Here is an 18,430-nt window from a genome sequence, read left to right on the forward strand (position 1 = left end):
TTCTTTTTACGACTTTCCAAAGGTTATTTTATGACTTTTACATTAGGCGACTGAGCACGCCAGTCAAGCACCCGCAATTTTTCATCGGAAATCCATTGTTTTACTACTTTAAACATATGCTGGATGTCATAATTGCGCTGAATAATCCATGTAGAGCGCATTTCTCGGAATGCTTATGGCAATATCAAATGGGACAAAATATTTTTGTATACTTCCGACAGCATTAATACCCTCGACTCTATAAATTGGGCCAATAACTTGTCCAGAAAAACACCTCCACACCATAATATATACCCAGGTGAAATTAATTTTTGACTTCTTTGGATGATACTTGATTGAATTGTTGCATAGTTCTTTTGATTATATGATCTTCTTTTGGCGTAGTCTTAGGTTTTATTCTACCGCAGAGTAACTTATTGGTGCATCAACTGTTTATAACTCGAGACGCAGTTGGTTTTTGGACGTTGTACTCTTCCGAAATTCATTTTTGTGATACCCCAACTTTAAAATTATCGATATTTTGCTTTTTATTATGTTGATTATGCTTATTGCCGGTCACTTTATCGAATTATTCAAAAAATAAGACATAAAGGCCTATGGTGATCACTTCATGAACAAATTAGACCATGAATTTAACTATATTCCTACAATGCCCTGTTTGCACGTTTGCTTATATAGAAAAATTTCCTAAAAATGTATTTTTATATAAAATTTCGACAAAATGTTATTGCTTTAGAAAATTTGGTTAACACTTTATTTCTATAGAAAAATTATATTTATTTTGTCAAAATTTTATTTTTATAGAAAATTTGGTTAAAATTTTCTATCTGTAGAAAATGTTATTGCTATAGAATAATTTGTCAACATTTTGTATCTATAGAAATTTTGTTGATTTTATTTTACTTATTTATTTTATTTTTATTATTTATATAAAAAATTATTTCTATGGCCGATAGAATTTCTATTTAGATAAATTTGGTCAACATTTTAGTTCTATAGAAAAGTGGGCGAATTTTATTTATATCGACAATTTGGGCAAAATTTTCTTTCTATAGAAAATATAGTCAAAATTTTATTTCCATAGAAAATTTGGCCAAGATTTTATTTCTATAGAAAATTTGGTCAACGCTTTATTTCTTAAGAAAAATTTCCGAAAAACTTATTTCTATATAAAATTTGTCAAAATTCGGCCAACATTTAATTTATATTGACACTTGAAGTACATCTTAGTTGGAGAGAAATATTTTTGCAAAAACTAACAAACCATCAATAATTCTACCAATCTTCCAAATAGTAAAAAATCAACAACTTTTGGTAGAATTCTACGAACTGTGGCAACCGTGGTCGCAACTGTTCCACAACTCAAGTAATTCGATTCTGGATAACAGTCGTTAGTAGAACTTTGTACGTTCATGGTGGCAGGTTCGGACGGGTAAATTCATTATAAGAAACATGAGTTGATGGACCATTCGATTTGTTGACGAAAAGTCAAGATTGACGGACAAATTCCCATTAAAAATAAATTATCATACTTACTCGCCATCCAATATTAGATTTCCTCTTCTATCATCCCCCTATTTTTGTAAAGCTATGGAATCGGCCATTAAAGATCCTTCAAATATTTCCCTGAGCTGGACAGGAATTGATAAGGATGGGGATATCATGTGCCTGATGATAAATTGTAAATAGCTAAGACACAAACCAGACAGATTTAGCCGCGCACCGAATGGATTAATTGAGTTATGCTAAAGCGACCAAAACATGGTTATATATATTTTGACTACTTTTGACCAATAATAAATTAACTAATCGACAAATTTGATACCACAACAAAGGCCCAGAAAATAAGGTCACGATTGAGATATTGTAGAAATAAAACCGCACTAATGGACCTCTATTTTTTATAAAATCGGGCCACTGTGCAATCCTGCCCAGGATATTTCGGTATCACGAGAAAGCCCGTGACGTGTTCTTTCTGGTTCTCGGTCGCTATATTCGAAACCACTCAAGAAAATTGTGTTTTATCCAATTTAATGGAAAAATACTAACTTGGAAAAATGTCCCACTGTGCAATCCTGCCCAGGATATTTTGGTATCGGGAGAAAGGGCGTGACGTGTACTTCGTGACTAAAAGGTTTCTATTTTCGAAACCAATCCAAAAAATTGTGTTTTATCCAAGTTAATAGGAAATTACAAACTAGGATAGAAATATAAAGAAAACTGGACCTTATTTTCTGAAAATGCGTTCCTGGGCTTTTTTTATGGCATAAAATTTTTATGGTATAATATATAGTCAAAATATACATAACCATTTTTTTGGTCGCCTTAGCATAACTCAATTAAGAATTTAATCACAGTTCCGACCAAACGCTTAAGTAATGCTGGTCCCCTTCAATACAAACAAATCTTTATTTATGGTATCCGTTGCCATATTTCTCATCAACGAACTTTGTTTGGCTTGAAGGAAACAACATTAACAGCAAAAGAAAATTTCGTTTGTTAACAAGAAATCAAATTTTGTGTGTACACGTATGTGCTGCATTAAGGAGGGTATTTAAGATTTTGCTGGGACGATCTGTATACTATTTTTTATACCCTCCACCATAGGATGGGGGTATATTAACTTTGTCATTCCGTTTGTAACACATCGAAATATTGCTCTAATACCCCATAAAGTATATATATTCTGGGTCGTGGTGAAATTCTGAGTCGATCTGAGCATGTCCGTCCGTCTGTTGAAATCACGCTAACTTCCGAACGAAACAAGCTATCGACTTGAAACTTGGCACAAGTAGTTGTTATTGATGTAGGTCGGATGATATTGCAAATGGGCCATATCGGTCCACTTTTACGTATAGCCCCCATATAAACGGGCCCCCAAATTTGGCTTGCGATTGCTCTAAGAGAAGCAAATTTAATCCGATCCGGCTGAAATTTGGTACATGGTGTTAGTATATGGTCTCTAACAACCATGCAAAAATTGGTCCATATCGGTCCACTTTTACGTATAGCCCCCATATAAACGGACCCCCAAATTTGGCTTGCGATTTTGATTTCTATAGAAAATTTTGTCAAAATTTCATTTCTATAGAAAATTTTGTCAACATTTTATTTCTATAGAAAATTTTTTTCCAAATTTTATTTCTATAGAAAATTTTGTCAAAATTTTATTTCTATAGAAGATTTTGTCATAATTTCATTTCTATAGAAAATTTTGTCAAAATTTTATTTCTATAGAAAATTTTGTCAAAATTTTATTTCTATAGAAAATTTTGTCAAAATTTTATTTCTATAGAAAATTTTTTTCCAAATTTTACTTTTATAGAAAATGTTGTCAAAATTTTATTTTGTCAAAATTGTATTTCTATAGAAACTTTAAACTTAATTATATACGTATTTAATCGGCCTTTTTTAGTTTAATATATACCACGTATGGACTATGTGGTATATATTACGGTCCCAGCAAAAAAAATTGGAAGTTGTACCACAAACATTTCTTTTAAAGCCCATCCCAGAATCCCCCATCGAGTTTTTTCAACTTCCGATGCAGTCCTTTTGGACAAGTCCACAAACATTTCTTCTAAAGCGCATCGTGGGACCCCCCAATAATTTGTTTCCACTTCCGGTGCAGTCCTTTTGGACAAGTGCACAAACATTTCTTCTAAAGCGCATCTTGGGATCCCCCAATGATTTTTTTCTACTTCCGATGCAGTCCTTGTGGCCAAGTATTAGAAAGAACGCAATCAGGCTATTTTAAGTGCAAATTTTTTACAATTAAATTTGACAAAAAAATAGAAAACTTATAAAAAACTAAAAAAAAAATAGAAATTAATAAAAAAGTAAAAAAATAATAAAAAAAAATAAATTTCATCCCCGCTGGGATTTGAACCTATGCCGTATGACTTTTTCGCTTCCATGGAAGTTCTTTTGAGAAGGTTTTGCAAATTACGAGAATTTTTAATTTTTTGTTGATTTTTAATGGAAAAATATATTTATACGAAAATATATGCCGAAAATAAAAAATAAAAACGATGCATGACATAAAAAATAATTTTTTAGAAAAATATTTGATAAAAAATTGCCGCTAGTGAGATTTGAACCTGCGTTTCTTATTTTTCCGTTCATACTAATAAAGAACATCTCGAGAAGCAATTAGAATGTTATTCCTTGGTGTCGTATTACGATCATATCACAAACATTTGGATTGACCTTTCGACGCTTTATGTTCAATGGCGTTTGTGGCTGAGTGTGCTAAGGCGTTCTGTTATGGTGCCAGCAAACCCAGGTTCAACACCTGGTCGGAGCGAAAAAGTTTTTCAAATTGTAAAAATTAGATAATAGGAAAATAATCCTGAATAATAAAACATATTGATGAAAAAAAAGTGAAATTGGTTGAAAAAAATTGTTTTCGCTTTTTAAATTTCTTCATTCAAATTAACTTCCAGGGCACAACTTCTAAAGCAATGCAAAGGATCCAAAAAGGGAGTACTTCGGTCCTATGACAAGCCCATGTAAAATTCATTGAAGATGATCCAAGTTTGCACTACTTCCGGATCACAGATTGGGGATCCAAACTACTTTTTTGGAAGCTCTTTTTTTGCTGGGGTGTTAGGAAGTTTTAAGTTACCTTGCCATCGGCAAGTGTTACCGCAACCCAAGTAATTCGATTGTGGATGACAGTCTTCAGTAGAAGTTTCTACGCAATCCATGGTGGAGGGTACATAAGCTTCGGCCTGGCCGTATGTACACTAAAAAACAGCATACTCGGTTCCAAAGATTTTGTCTTTACTTTAAAAAATTTGGTATTGATTGCGAGCCAAAGAAGCGGAGAATACAAGTAAGGATACTTTTAAGACACAATTCTCTTTTAAATTTAGGTTTTGTGTACTTGCTTCTAGGAAGCAAATTTTAATTTTTCGCTTTCTCAGCTTTTTTGCTTCATATGCTGTCAATGACCTATAAAAACGAGTTAACGGCAACTTTATTTTCTAAATTAAGACTCGACTTCCAGTAGAAATTATGCTATGTTTGAAGTAAAAAACTTCTTTAAAATAAAGTTTTGAAAAACATGTCCTATATTTGAAAAATTGTTTGCTTTGTAGTCAAGATGCAAAAAGACAAGAAATTTAAAGACAATTTCATTAAATTTAAAGAATTTTTCTGAATTATTAAAGTCAAGTTGACCTTAGCCTATAAATTTTTTCTTTCATGTTAAGATACCTATTTTTAAATGAAAACACTTAATTATAAGGACAATACGACTTCATTGAAAAATTTATCGGCTTTTGGACAAGGAAAATAACTTTATTTTAGAGAAATGCGTCTTCTATGCTAAGCAAAATTTGTATTCGTATTTTAAAGACATGAAATCTTTGACCTCACGACAATATTTTTTTCAGTGTACTTGTTCTATTTCATTTAAAACTTGAAACCCCATATGAGAGTTTTTAATAAGTAAACTTAATGTGTAAATAAAATGACTATAATTTCTTCATCAACACGGTGAATTACCTTTCTCATACTTTTCATATTTCCAACATTAACATATAAAGGGGCTATAAAGAAATGTTGGTCTTGTTTTTTGTACTTCTTGGCATATGTAAGCACTCTTTTAGAGACGTGTTTATTAGTTGCTTCTTTAAAATATCATTGTTGAATATTTTTGAACAATTTCATGCAGTAATCAACACCTTTCTTCACGGGAGTCTAGCCAAAATGACACACCACCATTGCGACACATATCATCACATTATCCTTCCAAATCTGCAAAGGATAAGTCTAAAAATGAAAATAACATAAAAAAGGAGACAAACGAAAGGAGCATATGTTCACAACAAAGTCTGGGAGTCTAGGAAAAATTGCAACTAATGTTACGGGCCATATTAATTTTTGTGTTTTTTTCTGGGGTATCATCAATAGCTCCTGCCGTTGTTCCTTTACCCCATGTACTCCATCAGAAAGGCAGCTCACGTATGAAAATAGTATTTTGATACGTCATGTATAATGGGATTTGTTTATTGCTATCATTTGCTGTAGCCCACCGTGGTCCCCCCTTAAGAAAAACCGGTGGTCTTATTGCAAAATGAAACACAGAATGGTGCGAAAACGTGAACCATTTCTTCTGATTGTGGAGGGTAGCAAAAACGAATTTAAACGCATGTGACTGGAAAATGAAACTCTTGGCAGCAAAAAGGCACTAGACTGTTGCAGCCATTTTGGTGTTGTTTTTTTCGTGTGTTATTCATCTTCTACTTCATAAGTCCTTTAAGGATAAGACAACCATGGTAGCATGCACGTACCACAAAAAGTTTTTCGGTATGAGAGTTTGCACTTGACATTGGAGTTTGGTTTTCTAACGGGGGATAATACTTCTCCCTTACTCATTCAGAGAATGAAGTTTGGATGCATTTCCTTCAGATGACTCAGGAAGAAGTTGAAAAAATGTATCCGGATGAGAGATGAAAACAGAAATGAAACGGTTGAAATTTTTGGAAAAGTCGACATTGTATTTCCTTACACATAGGCCATTGCAATACAACATTAACTAAAAATAACTATAATATTGACCTTAAATGAAAGATTATGCAACCTAAATTTCAGAACTCGAAATTGACGCAATGTTAAGAACAAATTTCTTCAAAATAATGACATTTTACTCAAAAGAAAGTTTTGTAATCTTTGCTTCAAACATTTTTCCAATAAATATAGGACACACATTATGGAAATTTGCGCCCTTCTGTTAAAGTCGTAAGTCTTTGAAGTAAATCATTTTCAATTTAAAGAAATCGTATTTAAATCAAGTTATATGAAAGATTATGCAACCTTACATTTTAGAACTCGAAATTTACGCAATGTTAAGAACAAATTTCTTCAAAATAAAAACATTTTACTCAAAAAAAGTTTATAATCTTTGCTTCAAACATTTTTCCAATAAATATATGACACACATTTTGGAAATTTGCGCCCTTCTGTTAAAGTCGTAAGTCTTTGAAGTAAATCATTTTCAATTTAAAGAAAACGTATTTAAATCAAGTGATATATTGAATCTTTATATATAAGAAAAAACGCTTCAAATATAGGCAAATATTTATTTTAAGGATTTGAATCTTTGGTTTAAAGTTTTTTTTTTTTGGAATTAAGAAAACTTTTTAACTTAGAGGTATCTGTTATAATTTGTATTTTGAAATTGGAATTTGTTTGTATATGAATACCTTTATTAATATATCACAAAAATAGAATAAAAATTCGATGAATGAGATCTGCATCCTAAGTTTATTCTATTGATCCTAAATTTAAAGACAAAAACTGTCTTTATTTTAAAGATGCCGCCTCTTTGGGGGAAGGTCAAAAACTTTGAAACCAAGTAAAATCAAATTTCAAAATTTTATTTCCAAAAAAAATTCAAAATTTTATTAGTATAGAAAATTTTGTCAAAATTTTCTTTCCATAAAAAAATTTTATCTAAATATTATTTCTATAGAAAATTTTGTCAAAATTTTATTTCTATAGAATATTTTGTTAACAATTTATTTCTCTGTTTGATATTGTTGACCTTTTTATTTTAATTGTTATAATTTTTATCTCATAGTCTCGGGTATAGGTCTTTAAATAAAACGTGAAACTTTTGGTTTCTTGTTGTTTTTAATATCCGATAGTTCGGTTGACTCCATCAAAACCTTTTCAAGGCTACAAATTGCAAAATTTTTCAAAAATTAGTTACAACAAGTATATACAGCAGTAAGTTCGGCCGGGCCGAATCTTAAATACCCACCACCATGAACCAAATATTAGGGTTTCCTTTGAAATTTCAGTATGGCTTGAGGACTTGAGGACACTTCCCGAAGGTAAATTTAAAGATTTCACCTATGAGGACTATATCAGATTCTGGATTTATAAAAACCATTTTTGTTTGGGTTTTAGAGGAATCATTAACATCTCTTGTAAGTGTGCAAGAAAATTATAAAATAACGTCTTGATTTGAAATCTTAAATCTGTAGAAGTAAAATCTGGAAATTTTACATTGAGTTTCGAGCAATTTTCATGATCAGTGCGCCTTCTACACCATCAAGAAGTGAAGTCGGTCTATATAGAGGCATTACAAAATGTACCGATAAAAACTTAATCCGATACACGTTTTTGTGAGCATAAAATACCAGAATATTTACAATATCAGGCAAATCAGATAAAAACTACGGTTTCTAGAAACCCAAGGAGTTAAATCGGGAGATCGTTCTTATGGGGGCTATACTAAAATATGGACCGATACTCACTGTTTTCGGCACACCTCTTTATGACCCGAAAATACCTCTAGGTTTCCAATTTCAGGCAAATAGGATTAAAACTTCGGATTCTAGAAGCCCAAAAAGTAAAATGGGGAAATCGGTCTATATGGGGGCTATACCAAAATATGGACCGATACTCACCATTTTCGGCACACCTCTTTATGGTGCTAAAATATCTCTAGATTTCCAATTTCAGGCAAATTGGATAAAAACTACGGTTTCTATAAGCCCAAGACCCCAAATCAGGAGGTCGTTTTATATGGGGACCATACCAACACATGGACCGATTCTCACAATTTTTGGCACACGTATTTGTGGTCCTACAATACCTCTAGATTTCCAATTTCAGGTAAATTGAATAAAAACTGCGGTTTCTATAAGCCCAAGAAGTAAAATCGGGATATCGGTCTATATGGGGGCTATACCAAAACATGGACGGATACTCACCATTTTTATCACACCTCTTTATGGTCATAAAATACCTCTAGATTTCAAATTTCAGGCAAATTGGATAAAAACTTCGATATCTATAAGCCCAAGATCCCAAATCGGGAGGTCGGTTTATATGGGGACTATATCAAAACCTGGACCTATATAGCCCATCTTCGAACTTGACCTGCCTGCAGACAAAAGACGAGTTTGTGCAAAATTTCAGCACGATTGTTTCATTATTGAAGACTGTAGCGTGTTTACAACAGACAGACAGACAGACAGGCGGACATCGTCATATCGTCTTAGAATTTCTCCCTGATCAAGAATATATATACTTTATATAGTCGGAAATCGATATTTCGATGTGTTACAAACGGAATTACACACTTATTATACCCCCGTCACCATTCTATGGTGGTGGGTATAAAAACTGAATTTATTTTAAAGATGCCGCATATTTGGCTCAGAATCAATACCAAAATCTTTAAGGGAAGGTCAAATACTCTGGAGCCAAGTAAAGTTTTATCAAAATTTTATTTCTATACAGAAGTTTGTCAAAATTTTATTTTTATAGAAAATTTTGTCAAAATTGTATTTCCAAAAAAAAAAAAAAAAAAAAACATTTGTCAAAATTTTATTTGTATAGAAAATTTTGTTAACATTTTATTTCTATAGAAAATTTTGTCAAAATTTTATTAGTTTTGTTTGTTTTTGTTGGTTTATTCTTCAATCATTATTGTTGTTTTTGATTTCAGCTTAAAACCTTGCATTGACTAAACTACAAGTGTAGCTTAACCAACAGAGGAAAAGTATACTTGTCAAATTTATTTATATATATTATATTTTTCCTCTGTTGGTTAAACTATACTTGTAGTTTATTCAATGCATGGTTTTAAGCTGAAATAAAAACAACAATAATGATTGAAGAATAAACCAACAATAATAAACAAAACGAATCTCATAATCTCGGCTATAGGTTTATATATAAAACGTAAAATTTTTGGTTTCGTGTTATTTTTATTTTCCGATATTTCAGTTGACTCCATCAAAACCGTTTTCAAGGCTACAAATTACATTTTCTTCGCTGCCTTGTTGTTTCGCTGTCTGTTTTTCTACTGGTGATTACTTTATCCTGTGTTTATGTATCGTGTGACGATATATTCTCGCGCAGTTCCCAATATCTCCCTTATATTTTATTTCTATAAAAAATTATGTAAAAATTTTATTTCTATAGAAAATTTTGTCAATATTTTATTTCTATAAAAAATTATGTAAAAATTTTATTTCTTCACAAAATTTTGTGAAGATTTTATTTCCATAGAAAATTTTGTCAAAATTTTATTTCCAAAAAAAAATTTGTCAAAATTTTATTTTTATAAAAAATTTTGTCCAAATTGTATTTCTAATGAAAACTTTGTCAGCATTTTATTTCTATAGAAAATCTTGTCAAAATTTTATTTCTATAGAAAATTGTGTCAACATTTTATTTCTATAGAAAGTTTTGTCAACATTTTATTTCTATAGAAATTGTTTTCAATATTTTAGTTCTATACAAAATTTCTTTAGAAAATTTTGTCAACATTTTATTTCTATAGAAAATTTTGTCAAAATTTTATTTCTATAGAAAATGTTGAACCTCGTATTTGGAGAGGAATAAATGTGGTAATCGTGCCTATAATACCTTTAGATTTTCAATTTCTGACAATTCGGGTAAAAATTATGGTGTGTAGGAACCAAAGAAGTAAAATGGGAAATCGGTCTATACTCGTATGTGGGCCATACCAAACCATGGACTTATACACACCGATTCTTTATATACGAATTTTTATCCGATTTGCCTGAAATTAAAAATCTGAAGGTACTTTGTGATTCGGTCCACATTTTGATATAGCCTCCATAAAGCCAGATCTCCCGATTTGACAACTTGGGCGTTGAGGTATCCGAATTTTTATTCGATTGGCTGAAATTCAAAATATAAACGTATTTTGGGTGCATAAACAAGTGTGTCGAAGAAGGTCCCAGCAAAAAAAGAGCTTCCAAAAAAGTAGTTTGGATCCCCAATCTGTGATCCGGAAGTAGTGCAAACTTGGATCATCTTCAATGAATTTTACATGGGCTTGTCATAGGACCGAAGTACTCCCTTTTTGGATCCTTTGCATTGCTTTAGAAGTTGTGCCCAGGAAGTTAATTTGAATGAAGAAATTTAAAAAGCGAAAAAAAAAATTTTTTTTCAACCAATTTCATTTTTTTTTCATCCATATGTTTTATTACACAATTATTTTCCTATTATCTAATTTTTACAATTTGAAAAACTTTTTCGCTCCGACAGGGGTTGAACCTGGGTTTGCTGGCCCCATACCAGAACGCCTTAGCACACTCAGCCACAAACGCCATTGAACATAAAGCGTCGAAAGGTCAATTCAAATGTTTATGATATGATCGTAATACGACACCAAGGAATAACATTTTAATTGCTTCTCAAGGTGTTCTTTATTAGTATGAACGAAAAAATAAGAAACGCAGGTTCAAATCTCACCAGCGGCAATTTTTTTATCAAATATTTTTCTAAAAAATATTTTTTTATGTCATGCATCGTTTTTATTTTTTATTTTCGGCATATGTTTTCGTATAAATATATTTTTTCCATTAACAACAAAAAAAAATTAAAAATTCTCGTAATTTGCAAAACCTTCTCAAAAGAACTTCCATGGAAGCGAAAAAGTCAATCGGCACAGGTTCAAATCCCAGCGCGGATGAAATTTATTTTTATTTTTTTTTTATTATTTTTTTACTTTTTTATTAATTTCTACTTTTTTTTAGTTTTTTTTAGTTTATTTATTAGTTTTCTATTTTTTTGTAAAATTTAATTGTACAAAATTTCCACTTAAAATAGCCTGATTGCGTTCTTTCTAATACTTGTCCACAAGGACTGCATCGGAAGTAGAAAAAAATCATTGGGGGATCCCAAGACGCGCTTTAGAAGAAATGTTTGTGCACTTGTCCAAAAGGACTGCATCGGAAGTGGAAAAAAATTATTGGGGATCCCACGATGCGCTTTAGAAGAAATGTTTGTGGACTTGTCCAAAAGGACTGCATCGGAAGTTGAAAAAACTCGATGGGGGATTCTGGGATGGGCTTTAAAAGAAATGTTTGTGGAACAACTTCCAATTTTTTTTTGCTGGGGTGTGTATCGGTCAATGTGTGTATCGGTCAATGTTAAGTATTCCGATTTCCATGGTATATATGTTTGCTTGGCAGAGTATCTGTCATCAAATCCATCTGAATTTGTATATATTTTCAAGTAACGAGTATCTTAACCTTTGAATGCGAACTGTATCTTTTAAGATACAACAAGAAAAAATTCTTACGTCTTAAAATTTTGAGCGAATGGTATGAAATTACATTTGGTGCATTTAAAACATCATAACGCTATATTTAACAATATGTTTTTTTCCGGAAAGTTCGTACTACTTCTGAGTAATTTGCAGTCAAAATTGAAAATCAAAATCTAAAAAATCACAAATTGGAAGTTAAATTATATTTACCAGAGATGATGTTGGTAAAAAAGCTGTATAGTGTAAACATATCTTTATTCTCTATTCTTTACCAAAATCAATTTGTTTATTTGTAAATAAAAACTTAGTTTTATAAGCACTATATTTTTAAGATACAGTCACTATTAAAAAAAAAAAAAAAAAAAAATATATATATATATATATATATATATATATATATATATATATATATATATATATATATATATATATATATATATATATATATATATATATATATATATATATATATATATATATATATATATATATATATATATATATATATATATATATATATATATATATATATATATATATATATATATATATATATATATATATATATATATATATATATATATATATATATATATATATATATATATATATATATATATATATATATATATATATATATATATATATATATATATATATATATATATATATATATATATATATATATATATATATATATGTATATATATATATATATATATATATATATATTTTTTTTTTTTTTTTTTTTTTTGAAAAAAATGTGGTATGCAGATTTTTACCATTTTGCATATTATATATTTTTGGAAGGAATCGGTGAACTTGTGCATTACAGGGTTAAAATGGAAACTATGCCTACAAAAAGTCCTATACATTTATCGTGTGGATGAGCCGAAAGTATGGTGCCTACTATGGGTCAATTGTTGAGTACTTCGCACCAAAATTTCTGGGTATAATGATGCAAAATCTAATAATTGGGGTATAGAAACTATAGATAATTTGTTGACCGACTGAGCCCATTGTGGACTCAAAATTATCCGGGCCATAAAAATACGCCCTTGATGAAAACTCTCATTGGTGCTGTAATTAAATGTAAATAACTAATTAATTGAAGCAAGCTTAGGATTTTCACAATGGAAACCCAAAATACGATTTCGATTTTTTCACCAACGGAAGAAATTTCCACTCGTTCTGTTGCTTTTTTGCAGGGTTTTACAAGTTGTATCCAGCAAAGAAAATATAGTGAAAGTCGGTTAACAATTGTGGATTGGGCAGCGAAATAAAATTTCATACACCAGAGATGACCAAATAAGGACCGTTCTTACTTGATAATTAATTAAATAATTAATAAATAATAAACCACTGCTAAAAACTAGTTTGGTGTTTCTAAAAAACATAACTTGAACTCACAATTCAAACCTAATGATCAAATGAGTACACGCAAAGAAAAAAAACGTTTGGAAAACGTGTACCGAAAACGTTTTTCTTTTGTTAGAGTTTTTTGAATTGCTTCGAAAAGTATACACTTTTATCACCAAAAAAATTCGTTTGTTACAAAATGTTAATTTTTTTAATAAAAAAAGTTATTTTTGAACCAAAAACACAGTCCATTTCGTTTATATCAAACACTGTTCTTTTCTGACTTTAGGTCTTTAATAAGACACATTTTACAGTTCAAAATTTAATATACTACAATGTAATGTTGAACATTTTTTCGGAATCTTCCTAACATAGAATAGAATATATGTAAAAAAAAAAAATTTTGGTCGAAACAGGGACAATAACGGCTACATAGCTCAGTGGGTAGTGTGTTGGCTTACAAATTGCATGGTCCGCGGTTCGATTCTCCGTCCAGGCGAAAGGTAAAAAAAAAATTAAAATTTATAAAATCGTATAATTTCTTCTACATTGTTTGTATTACAGAAAAAGGTGCTAAAGAACTAAAAAACTTCGTGGAAGTGAGGAAGATGTGAGGGAAAATGCAATTAGCCAGAAAAAATGTTTTTTTAGTTAGTCTTTATGAAATTGTTTTTACATCCTGGAAAAGAATAAACGTTTATCACAAAAAGTATATACTTTTCTTCCAAATACACTTCCTTTCAACGAAAAGCAAATGAGAAACGAACTTTGTTTGTCTAAAATTTCGTTTGGGAGGAAAGAATTATTTTTTTGCGTGTATACTCCACATTTTGTTAAAGCGAATATAATGAGCCTGTACCATATCAAAATAGCGCAATTGTCTGTGTCGAAATATTTTATGTTCATACCTGGGTCATGTTGAAAAGTTGCAACATCTCTTGCATAATGAGCCATACCAGACCAAAGAAACTTTTTTCCTCGGTTAGTCGTGGAAAGTGTCATAAGAAGCAAAGGTTGTAACATTTACAACACAACGAACTTTTAAGCCAAAAAGTGTTAAGTAATCCCAACCAGACCAAATTCTGAAGCAATGAGAAAGGAAAAATATAATCGTTTTTCTAGAGGAAGCAATAGTGCTGGAGTTGCTAAAGAAAATGATAAAATTTTGTGTCTTTCCACATTTATATTGGTACGCAAATAGAAACTTAGATGACAACCGAAAATAGCAACAGTAACTACAAGTATGGTTTCAGTATGAGAACTTTTAAATGCTCCCCTCATTGAATATCATCAGAATGTTTAATGTCTTTCCTTTTTGGTGTTTTCATTTATGTTCACTTCTTTTTCTTGATTTTTTTTTGTCTTTTTAGACTTCATAGTTTCATTTACTCTCTGGGATATTTGTACATTTTTCTACGAAGTTTACACCTGATCCTCCACAATGTTTTAAGCTGCATAAGAGTGAAGAAAATTGGGGTTGTTTCTTTCTATAAAATTAAGGATATACTACCTCCACTATCATTATTCCAGTGGGATTTTGTGTGAAACGCATTTAGACTTTTCTTATACAATGATACATTTGTTAGATAATTTCATAGTATTCGGATATGAGAACTGCGTTGCAGTTGGTAAGGTATCTTAAAACTTTTTAACATAGACTTCTAAATTTTATGTTAATCCGTATAGATCTATGTTAGGAGGAGTCGGTTTATACGGAGGCTTGACCGGTATGAAATTTTGCGCGGTAAAAAAGAGGCAGAAGTGCAATATGGGGGTCGGTTTATACAGAGGCTATATACAATTATGAACCTATATGGTCCAATATTTGTGTCATTAGTACCAAATTTTAGCAAGATCATAATGAATTTGCTTATGCAGGAAGAAGTAAAATGTGGGGATCGGTTTATCTGTGGGCTATATATAACTATGAACCCATATGAACCACTTTTGGCATGGTTGTTGACATAAACATATGCTAACACCACGTAACAAATTTCAACCGGCTCGAATGAATTTTGCTCCACCAAGAGGTACCGAATGTCAAATCTAGGATCGGTTTATATGGGGGCTATATATAATTATGGACCGATATGGATACATTTTTGGATGGTTGTTAGAGACCATAGACTAACACCACGTTCCAAATTTCAACCGGATCGGGTGAAATTTGTTCCTCCAAGAGGATCCGCAAGCAAAATCTAAGGATTGGGGGCTATATATAATTAATATACTAACACCACGTACCAACTTTCAACCAGATCTAATAAAATTTGCTCTTCGTAGAGCGTCCGCAAGCCAAACTGGGGGTCGGTTTATGTGGGGGCTATATTTAAACGATATGGCCCATTTGCAATACCATCCGACCTACATAAATAACTACTTGTGCCAAGATTCAAGTCTATAGCTTGTTTCGTTCGGAAGTTAGCATGATTTCCACAGACGGACGGACGGACATAGCTAGATCGACTCAGGATTTCACCACGACCCAGAATATATATACTTTATGAGGTATTAGACCAATATTTCGATATGTTAAAAACGGAATGACAAAGTTAATATACCCCCATTGTATGCTGGATGGCCAATTCAGTCCTTGATCGGTTTATATAGAGGAGTCTATAAAGAAATATGAACTCAAGAAGTCCAATTTTTGGGGGGCTATATATAATTACGAACCAATTTTTGCATTATTAGTAGAAAATTTCAATCGGATCGTACCAGGAAGCTGAAGAAGTAAAATCTTGAGATCGTAAAGAAGTAAAATCTTGAAGAAGTAAAATCTTGATTATAAGAGGACTACATATATAATTATGGTCAGATATGGACCAATTTTTTCATGGTGGTTCAAGATATTCGAGACGTTAGTATGTTTCAAATATCTCGAACAAAGGTACCAATTTTCAACCAGCTGAAAATTGGTTGTTAAAGAGCACACACAAAAAGAAATAATATATGAATTTGTTCATAAATTTGTAAAATCTGGGGATCGGTTTATATGGGGGCAATATATGATTATGGACTGATAGGAACCAATTCCTGCATGGTTGTTGGATACCATATACTAATACCACGTACCAAATTTCAACTGAATCAGATGAATTTTGGTCTTCCAAATCTGGTGATCGGTTTATATGGGGATATATATAATTATGGACCGATGTGGACCAATTTCTGCAAGGTCATTGGAGACCATATACTAATACCATGTACCAAATTTCAATGAAATTTGCTTCTCCTAGAGGCTCCGCAATCCAAATCGGGGGATCGGTTTATATGGGGGCTATATATAATTATGGACCGATGTGGACCAATTTTTGCATGGTTGTTAGAGACCATATACTAACACCATGTACGCCCATTTGCAATACCATTCGACCTACATCAATAACAACTACTTGTGCCAAGTTTCAAGTCGATAGCTTGTTTCGTTCGGAAGTTAAGTTAGGTAAGGTTAGGTGGCAGCCCGATGTATCAGGCTCACTTAGACTATTCAGTCCATTGGATACCACATTGGTGAACTTCTCTCTTATCACTGAGTGCTGCCCGATTTCATGTTAAGCTCAATGACAAGGGACCTCCTTTTTATAGCCGAGTCCGAACGGCGCTCCACATTGCAGTGAAACCACTTAGAGAAGCTTTGAAACCCTCAGAAATGTCACCAGCATTACTGAGGTGGGATAATCCACCGCTGAAGAACTTTTTGGTGTTCGGTCGAAGCAGGAATCGAACCCACAACCTTGTGTATGCAAGGCGGGCATGCTAACCACGCTAACTTCGTTATTTTATTAAATATTATGATATTATAACGATTTTAGCTTGCACTAAAAAGGGAAAGGAAAATTTAATTTCTATACAAAATTGAAGTAACTCTTAACAGGTTGGCTGATAAGTCCCCGATGACACATAGATGGCGTCGCTAGTATTAAATGCTGTATTAAACGTCTGTAAGTGAATTACTTTGTGAGATAGAGCGTCTTTTGTAAAGCAACTTTTGTTATTGTGAAAAAAAATGGAAAAAAAGGAATTTCGTGTTTTGATAAAATACTGTTTTCAGAAGGGGGAAAAATGCGGTGGAAGCAAAAACTTGGCTTGATAAAGAGTTTCCGGACTCTGCCCCAATAATTGATTGGTATGCAAAATTCAAGGGTGGTGAAATGAGCACGGAGGACGGTAAACGAAGTGGACGCCCGAAAGAGGTGGTTACCGACGAAAACATCAAAAAAAATCCACAAAATGATTTTGAATGACTGTAAAATGAAGTTGATCGAGATAGCAGAGGCCTTAAAGATATCAAAGGAACGTGTTGGTCATATCATTCATCAATAATTGGAAAATGGTAAGCTCTGTGCAAAATGGGTGCCGCGTGTTGATGATTCTGAGCGGGGTTTGCAGCTGTTAACTCGTAATACACCCGAGTTTTTCCGTCGATATGTGACAATGGATGAAACGTGGCTCCATCACTACACTCCTGAGTCCAATCGACAGTCAGCTGAGTGGACAGCGACCGGTGAACCGTCTCCGAAGCGTGGAAAGACTCAAAAGTCCGCTGGCAAAGTAATGGCCTCTGTTTTTTGGGATGCACATGGAATAATTTTTATCGATTATCTTGAGAAGGGAAAAACCATCAACAGTGACTATTATATGGCGTTATTGGAGCGTTTGAAGGTCGAAATCGCGGCAAAACGGCCCCATATGAAGAAGAAAAAAGTGTTGTTCCACCAAGACAACGCACCGTGCCACAAGTCATTGAGGACGATGGCAAAAATTCATGAATTGGGCTTCGAATTGCTTCCCCACCCACTGTATTCTCCAGATCTGGCCCCCAGCGACTTTTTCTTGTTCTCAGACCTCAAATGGATGCTCGCAGGAAACAAATTTGGCTGCAATGAAGAGGTGATTGCCGAAACTGAGGCCTATTTTGAAGCAAAACCGAAGGAGTACTACCAAAATGGTATCAAAAAATTGGAAGGTCGTTATAATCGTTGCATCGCTCTTGAAGGGAACTATGTTGAATAATAAAAA

The sequence above is a fragment of the Haematobia irritans genome, chromosome 2 (assembly GCF_050003625.1).
Source record: "Haematobia irritans isolate KBUSLIRL chromosome 2, ASM5000362v1, whole genome shotgun sequence".
NCBI lineage: Eukaryota > Metazoa > Arthropoda > Insecta > Diptera > Muscidae > Haematobia > Haematobia irritans.